This window comes from Copadichromis virginalis, linkage group LG13, assembly GCF_057382275.1.
Source record: "Copadichromis virginalis isolate Kocher_CV1m ecotype Utaka linkage group LG13, C_Virginalis_male_GT1.1, whole genome shotgun sequence".
Lineage (NCBI taxonomy): Eukaryota > Metazoa > Chordata > Actinopteri > Cichliformes > Cichlidae > Copadichromis > Copadichromis virginalis.
The window spans coordinates 30,838,219-30,847,453 of NC_140630.1; the positions used below are offsets into that span (position 1 = coordinate 30,838,219).

Here is a 9,235-nt window from a genome sequence, read left to right on the forward strand (position 1 = left end):
GCCATCGCTAACATTTGCAAATGTTTCTGGACCTCCAAACAAGGGAATCAGTAAGACAGCACATAATTATTCATATGTTTCACTTAACCTTTAACATGCAGTCCCATACAGTGCCCCAGCCAGCGTCTGCATATTGCTACCAGATTATTACGAGAATGGCTGGGCATTTGTCCTTGTTTATGTGCTCTGTTGAAGCATCCTTGGTCGTACTTGCCTACACTCCAGATGAATAGCATTCCTTGGCCCCCGGAGGCTCCCAACTTCTCCTGAGACCTTTAAGTATTTGTTGACAGACTAACAGACTTTGGCTTGTTTAGCTTTCTCCACTCTCTAAAATCCAAAAGGTCACCTGCAATTCCTTCGCCTGCTGTACCCCAGCCCCTCTCCCCCCAAAGAAGAAGAAGAAGAAGGAAAAAAAACAAGACCTCAGGAAAATGCCCTTATGAGCAGACCTCAAGAGCTCTCAGGGAAACAAATAGAATCCCTGCTGCCACAGTTACCAAGTTTACCAACATGTCTCTATGGCTACAAATTACAAAATAGCTAGAAAGATGACCCCCCTCAGCTAGAGATGCAAACAAAGAGGAAGAGGAACGGAACTTGAGATCCCATAGATTACCCAACAGCGACATAAGGAAACACTGCTGACTATTTCCTTGGCTAAAAAAAAAGAGCCTAAAGAGTGCGATAACATACCCCACAAGGCATTTTTGGGAGGTCACTCTCAGTTTCGCAACATGAGGTAAAGCAGTACAATGGAATTATCCTGCATAACATGCATAATTCCCCACATTACAGCAAACGAGAGGCGCACACCCCGTTATTTGGGGTCTCTATTGTTGCCGTGGTGCTGCTCATTATTATGGGGTTTCTGGTTCAGGCCATCAGAGAGGCTCTCGCCACTGAGGTCTCTGTGGAAATCGGCAAGCCCATCTCACTGCTTAGCAACCAAGCCCTGGGGCCTGTTTTGCACAGCTTAATTCAGATGAGAGTGCAAGGCACAGGATTGGCTAAGCTCGACCTGCTCCCACCCTTCCCCTCCCCTCCCGTTCTCCCACTCCCTCACACACACACTCACACAGACACTATCTCGCCCTCCTTCGCAGCAGCCTTACCTTGTCCTTCTGACTATCTATCCACATTGTTCTCCTGCTCGCCTCAAGCGTCCACTCTTAATAAAGGTGATGATCGGACAGAGAGCTAAAAACGTCTTTGGTGCCATAAAAAACTCTGAGAGACGTTTCCTGTACCACCCAGGGGAGTGTCTCCCAGTATAGAGTCATTATATTATTGGTGTAATTTTTGAACAAATATAGATAATAATTTTAAATCACGCTTCCAGACTTTGGTCCACAGTAATCATAAACTGACTGGGAACCAGCAACTCACTTTGCAATTGTGTTTCACAATTTTCATACTGCATAAAGCATAACTTCAGTTTGTTCTTTAAAAAAACACACAAACCTCGAAAGACAGATTTATACCAATAAATAAACAGTAAAAAAAAAGAAGTTCGAGAGGATAAAATATCTTGATTTCACATCCATATTTATGACTATTCCCTGGCTGGAGATTACTTTATGTCAAAAGTCACCTCTGCAGTTTAACTCAGACTGTTCTTTTTTCATTTACATGGGTTAAAATTCTATGCAGCTCTAGTAGTTTTCCAGAATGGGAGCTGATGCAGATTCATAAATGAATACGGAATTCTTCTTGCTGTTGTAATGCTTGGAAGAATATGTCTATATCTGTCTATATTTGGATCAACCTTTCTGAAATGGTTCATGAAACATGGGAAATAGCCTTAATGAGTTATGTTATGTTTGTCTAGTCTAGTTAGGCTCCGTTTCTAAATCGTATAACATCAAAATAACTGATCCGAGAAGGAGTCAGGGTAATAACCTTGGAGGAACCAAAGGTGATGAGAAAGTACAGTAAACCCTATTTCCAATGACATCATATTGATGTGATTATTATTGCCTTCAGATTTATAAATGGTAAATGCCCTGTATTTGTATAGCGCTTTACTTGGTCCTAAGGACCCGAAAGCGCTTTACACTATACACAGTCATCCACACATTCACACACTGGAGATGGCAAGCTGCAGTGTAGCCACAGCCACCCTGGGGCGCACTGACAGAGGTGAGGCTGCCGGACACTGGTGCCACCGGGCCCTCTGAACAATACATCTCATCTAAAGCATGAAAATAGTCAACTATCACTGGTTCATCAGTGCGACATGCTAATAAGTCTCAAACTGGAGTGGTTTAACTATCAAATAAAAAAAAATAATTTAATTTAAGAAATAATAATAAAAAAAACATTTCTGTTACACAGCAGGACATGTCCTGTAGCCTACAATAAAAATGGTGAGCTCCTTCTGGTAAACCCATGGATATTCTCTGAACAAGAGTAAAGTATGATATGTTGGATGCTGGATATAAATGTACAATAGATTCCTGAAAATGTATTAAAAATGTAACCTTTTTACAGTTGCAAATATTACTGCAATAACGTATCAAGAAGCCATAACGACATTATTAGGTGATGCAGTGAAAATATGAGTATGAGTATGCTGGAATGATGATGATTTCTTATTATATATATATATATATATATTAGGGGTGCAACGATACACAAAATTCACGGTTCGGTTCGGTTCGATACTTTGGTGTCACGGTTCGATATTTTTTCGATACAAAAAAAATGTTCATGCATTTTTAATTTGTCATTTATTAAAATTATAAATATATATTTTAACTCAAAAGTACAGTTTTTAAATTTAACCCTAACCCTCGTGCGTGTTTTTTTTATTTTGACAGCGAATGCGCACCTGCGGACCACTTATGTGCAGCCCTGGTTATTTAGCTCATCATATTGCAGCCACAGAAATTCTTTTGTCCATGAAACCATAAAGCTGCACTTTCTTTTTGCCTTATAGTCTGATTTGTCATAACTTCTCCGTTTTGTGGTAAGCTTTTCTTTGGCTGTCACTTCTTCACCCTGACCTGTCTTATTTGGCTCAGCAGAACTGAAATGCTTTTACACACGCACTCACATAAGCTCAGCGATTCTCTGCGCGATCAACCTCTCACATGTTTAAGCTGTGGGAGATTTCACTTGTCATGTTTGCATAGTAAGCTAACGATTAATAAGACGATGTCAGAGGAATTGGTGCACAAATTATCATCACTCACAGATCAGTGCTGTCGCTGTCTATACACAGTTCGCACGATTGCAAAGTGAAAGCAAAAAAACAAGCGCAAATTCAAACGCGACTTCAATATGTCACATATTGACAGTGGCTCACCGATGCCAATGACATAATTACCCAGCTACATTTCTGAAAGAATGCAAAAGCATTGACATATATTTTTCCTACAATAGCCCGACGGGCAGGGCAGAGATAGATTTTGGTAGCCCGACTGAAAAAATCGCTAGCTCCAGGACGTCGGGCTAGCGATATTGCAAGCCCTGTATCTGATTGAGGAATCACTCATCTTTGGAAAAGAGAGTTTATTACAGAGAAATGTCTCTTTCCAAAATAAAAGCTATACTATCCGCTTCTTCTGGGCTATATTCTCAGCAGCATAAGGAGAATCATGCTGTCTAAATGACTCGGCTAAAGTTAGTAGCATGCTTGTTGTTTTTGTCTTTGCACTAGGATGATGTCGGCGTAAATGTGCATTCATATTCGTTGTGTTCCCACTAGTGCTTTCAGGTTAATCTCGTTGAAATAACCTTAACGCCACAACACGGCAAATCTCCGTTAATGAGCTACCGCCGATCGCTCCGTGCATGGGGCTAGACGGCCAACACGTTAACGAGCTAGCTGCGCTAACACACTAGTTCCCACCCATGTAATTGAGCATTGCGTGGCACATCCAACATACTGTTTTACTTTAGTCCATGACTCGCTTACCTTCAGGGTCATACTCACATGAAAACCAAAATAATTCCAAACGCCAGATCTGAATGAGGTTCAATTTGCCTGTTGCACCCCTAATATATATATATATATATATATATATAGGCTGCACTGTCGAGCGCAGATCCACTGAGCGCTCAACACAGACAGCATAGTCAGAAGGAAGAGCGCAGGGCAAGCTAGCAAGACAGAAGTTAAGCTCTCCTTGCAACATGGACCCCCCCCCTCATTCAGATCTGGCGTTTGGAATTATTTTGGTTTTCATGTGACGTATGACCCTGAAGTTAAGCGAGTCATGGACTAAAGTAAAACAGTATGTTGGATGTGCCATGCAATGCTCAATTACATAGGTGGGAACTAGTGTGTTAGCGCAGTTAGCTCATTAACGTGTTGGCCGTCTAGCCCCATGCACAGGGCGATTGGCGGTAGCTCGTTAACGGAGATTTGCCGTGTTGTGGCGTTAAGGTCATTTCAACGAGATTAACCTGAAAGCACTAGTGGGAACACAACGAATATGACTGCACATTTACATCACCCTAGTGCAAAGACAAAAACAACAAGCATGCTACTAACTTTAGCCGAGTCATTTAGACAGCTGTTAGCACATGATTCTCCTTATGCTGCTGAGAATATAGCCCAGAAGAAGCGGATAGTATAGCTTTTAGTTTGGAAAGAGGCATTTCTCTGTAATAAACTCTCTTTTCCAAAGATGAGTGATTCCTCAATCAGATACAGGGCTCGCAAAATCGCTAGCCCGACGTCCTGGGGCTAGCGATTTTTTTCAGACGGGCTACCCTGCCCGTCGGGCTATTGTAGGAAGGAAAAATCTATGTCAATGCTTTTGCATTCTTTCGGAAATGTAGCTGGGTAATTATGTCATTGACATCGGTGAGTAGGGTTGCCAACTCCCTGAAAAATAAATAAGGGACACCTCGTGGCCAGGGCCGGGCAACCCAGTTGTCTTCACCCTTCCCAGTGTGGTAGCTCTTTTTTTGTGTGTGAAATTATTTTTTAACCATTTGACTTGAACTTGATTTAAGCAGATGCATATTCTTTGTGATATGACCATATGGGAAACAAATGATCATTTAGCCATTTATTTTTAGCTCAAAATGACAACATTAACACAGTAAAACAGGTCTCTTTCTTAAACAGAAGCCTGTCATGCTTAACTTTTGAGAATATAAGTAAATCTTTCTTTAAAAGAACTCTGTCCTGCTTAACTTAAAATTATATAAATTAATAGAAAGCAATAGAACGAAAAATATTCTTGTAACAGTGCACATTTAGTGCATTTAGTACAGTTGGCTTCAGTTGAGGTATTATTTCAGCTTTTCTAAAGCTAATCAGCTGCTCCTGTTTGTAAACCCACTTGTTCCCATGATTACGCATCTTAACTCATCATCATTATTCATCAATGTATTACTTTTATGTATTAGTGATCTATTTGTTGTAATCATCTATCCTTGCAGTTGTTTATTACACAAAATAAATTATATTATTACACTTCTGGCCACATAGCCCTGATATTCACTGCACATGCCCATATTAACCTTAACCAGAGGGTTTAAAAAAAACAAACCAGTGTTTACATACCATATCTGCTTCTGCCATGGCCTGGCGGACAAAAAATTGGTAAAGGGTTCCCCGAGCTTTCATGCCCCTCATGTTCTTCATGTGCCCACCAATAGAAGCATGCCTATGGAAAAAGTGCGCCAGCACACAGTGCAGTGCGCTTTATAGTGCACTTTTCCAGCCAGGTGTTTTCCTTTTCCCATTCCTCCCTGTACTTTTGCAGCCTTTTTTTTTTTCTTTCTCTGAGCGAACAAACATTGCTGCTCTAATGCTGGGCTCACACTGTGCGATTTTTGGCCCATTTTGAGCCGATTTTTGAGTCGTGCGACCGATTTGGTGATCAGCCCGATTTTGGCCTTCATCGTGCGTCGTGTAGTATACGTGGGGTAACGAGAAGCGATTAACACCTCACGACCAGCTCCCGATCATCAATCGCTCGTGAGGGTGTCACCGCAGCTGCTCACGCGCAAACACGTAAACACCCAGAGCGACAGCACTGATTGGTGAGTGATGATAATTTGCGCACCAATTCCTCTGACGTTGTCTTATCAATCGTTAGCTTACTATGCAAACATGACAAGTAAAATCTCCCGCAGCAAGCTTAAACATGTGAGGTTGATCGTGCAGAGAATCGCTGAGCATTATGTGAGTGCGTGTGTAAAAGCAGCAGGATATATATTGTAGCGGATCAGGGCTCCCAGGCCTCTGGTAGAGGACCCGAGCTTGAAGGATAAACCGCCCGCAGGGGCGTGCTGGGTGTTATATATATATATATATATATATATATATATATATATATATATATAGATATATATATATATATATATATATATATATATATATAAAAACACAAAACACCCAGCACGCCCCTGCGGGCGGTTTATCCTTCAAGGTCTGAACCCCCTCAGTGAGATCATTAACAAGACTGGCTACGGATACCGACTACGGAACGGAGCAGTTGTCAGCCACCTCCTGTACATGGATGACATCAAGCTGTATGCCAAGAGTGAACGAGACATCGATTCACTGATCCACACTACCAGGCTATACAGCAATGACATTGGAATGTCGTTCGGACTGGAGAAGTGTAGTCGGATGGTAACAAAGAGAGGGAAGGTAGTCAGAACTGAGGGGATTGAACTACCAGAAGGCAACATTGCAGACATAGAGGACAGTTACAAGTACCTGAGGATCCCGCAGGCTAATGGGAACCATGAAGAGGCCGCTAGAAAAGCTGCAACCACCAAGTACCTGCAGAGGGTCAGGCAAGTCCTGAGGAGTCAGCTGAATGGTAAGAACAAGATCCGGGCCATCAACATGTACGCCCTGCCCGTGATCAGGTACCCTGCTGGGGTAATAGGCTGGCCAAAGGAGGAGATAGAAGCCACTGACATAAAGACAAGAAAGCTCCTTACCATGCATGGAGGGTTTCACCCCAAGTCCAGCACCCTGAGGCTGTACGCTAAGCGGAAGGAAGGGGGCCGGGGACTGGTGAGTGTCAGCACCACAGTCCAGGATGAGACAACGAACATCCAAGAATACATTGGGAAGATGGCCCCAACTGACCGAGTGCTCAGTGAATACCTCAGGCAGCAGAAACCCAAGAAAGAGGAGGGAGACGAGGAACCATCATGGAAGGACAGGCCCCTGCACGGTATGTACCACCGGCAGATAGAGGAGGTGGCTGATATCCAGAAATCCTACCAGTGGCTGGACAAAGCTGGACTGAAAGACAGCACAGAGGCACTAACCATGGCAGCACAAGAACAAGCTCTGAGCACAAGATCCATAGAGGCTGGGGTCTATCACACCAGGCAAGACCCCAGGTGCAGGCTGTGTAAAGATGCCCCAGAGACAATCCAGCACATAACAGCAGGGTGCAAGATGCTAGCAGGCAAGGCATACATGGAACGCCATAACCAAGTGGCCGGCATAGTGTACAGGAACATCTGTGCCGAGTATAACCTGGAAGTCCCGAGGTCAAAATGGGAGATGCCCCCAAGGGTGGTGGAGAATGACCGAGCTAAGATCCTGTGGGACTTCCAGATACAGACGGACAAAATGGTGGTGGCTAACCAACCGGACATAGTGGTGGTAGACAAACAGAAGAAGACGGCCGTAGTGATCGATGTAGCGGTTCCGAATGACAGCAATATCAGGAAGAAGGAACACGAGAAGCTGGAGAAATACCAAGGGCTCAGAGAAGAGCTCGAGAGGATGTGGAGGGTGAAGGTAACGGTGGTCCCCGTGGTAATCGGAGCACTAGGTGCGGTGACTCCCAAGCTAGGCGAGTGGCTCCAGCAGATCCCGGGAACAACATCGGAGATCTCTGTCCAGAAGAGCGCAGTCCTGGGAACAGCTAAGATACTGCGCAGGACCCTCAAGCTCCCAGGCCTCTGGTAGAGGACCCGAGCTTGAAGGATAAACCGCCCGCAGGGGCGTGCTGGGTGTTTTTTATGTGTATATACAGTATATACACACACATATATATATATATATATATATATATATATATATACCCTTTCCTAACAAGACCAGGTTTCCTCCAGATAGCTTCCCAATTATCTATAAAGCCCACGTCATGTTTTGGACACCACTCAGGCAGCAAATTTAAGGAGAACATGCAGCCAAACATGTCACTCCTGGTCTGATTGGGGAGCGGATCGGAGAAAATTAAAGAGTCCGACATTGTTTTGGCAAAGTTACAAACTGATGGAATATTAATTTTAGTGACCTCCAAGTGATGTAACCAAGTGTTATTACTGCCGACGTGAATTATAATTTTACTGAATTTACATTTACCCTTAGCTAGCAGTTTTATGTCTCTAATGTCACGTCCTCTGGGCCCTGGAAGACAATTGACTATAGTTGCTGGTGTCTCTAGCTTCACATGTCTCAGAACACCAATAATCAGAGTTTGATCCCCGGCGGGTGTGTTGCCGAGTGGGGAAAAGCATTGAGACACGTGAACAGGTTCGTTGTGTACCGGGGGCTTCTGTTTAAGACTATGCTTCCTCTTCAACATCACCCAGCCTTCCTGTTTCCCTAGCTCCTCGGGGCAGTCTGCTGGGGGGAGAGCTAGCGAGGTCTACGCTACCTTCGGCTGCACCCAATACAGGGGTCTGGGTAGCAACAGGTTTTTCAGGGGTGCGAAACCGAGTCTCCAATTCAGCAATCCTGGCCTCCAGAGCTGTTAATAGGCTATATTTATTACAAGTATCATTACTGCTAAAGGAAGCCGAGGAGTAACTAAACATCTGACACAATGGGGGTTCAGGTGAAGAGGCCATGTTGCTAGCAAATTGGCTACGAGCTAAGCTAAGCTAGCAAAACCTTAAAGAAACAGTAAGTGAATACTCTGACTATAAATTAGCAAATGAATACACAGAAAGTGTGCTTCAGATGAAGCATGTGAAGATTACACAATGAAATAAGAAGAACTTGCCATGATCATATCACCTCTCTATCTAATAAAATGTTTTTTGTGTTTACACTCAGTCTTTCAAATAGATGCAAGTAAAACACAGCAGAAAATAAATAAAGTCAAAGACTCAGCGGTCCTTTTGCTCTATTTTCACCTGTAAAGCAGGACTGGGGTAGGCGGAGGTTTACCCTGGTGCAGGTGTGCTGCGGTCAGTTGAAGAATCCGCGAGTTTCTCTGTGAATTTCCCATTACGTTGTTGCGCACTCGGTGCTTGTTTAGGGGTTTTTTTCGCTGTAAAAAGAAGTTTT

At 43.5% G+C, this 9,235-nt stretch overlaps 1 pseudogene; it reads right to left on the reverse strand.

The window, feature by feature from the left end:
- Nucleotides 1-820: 820 nt before the first annotated feature.
- LOC146695956 (uncharacterized) lies at nucleotides 821-8,796 on the reverse strand (annotated as a pseudogene).
- Between the last annotated feature and the right edge of the window lie 439 nt (nucleotides 8,797-9,235).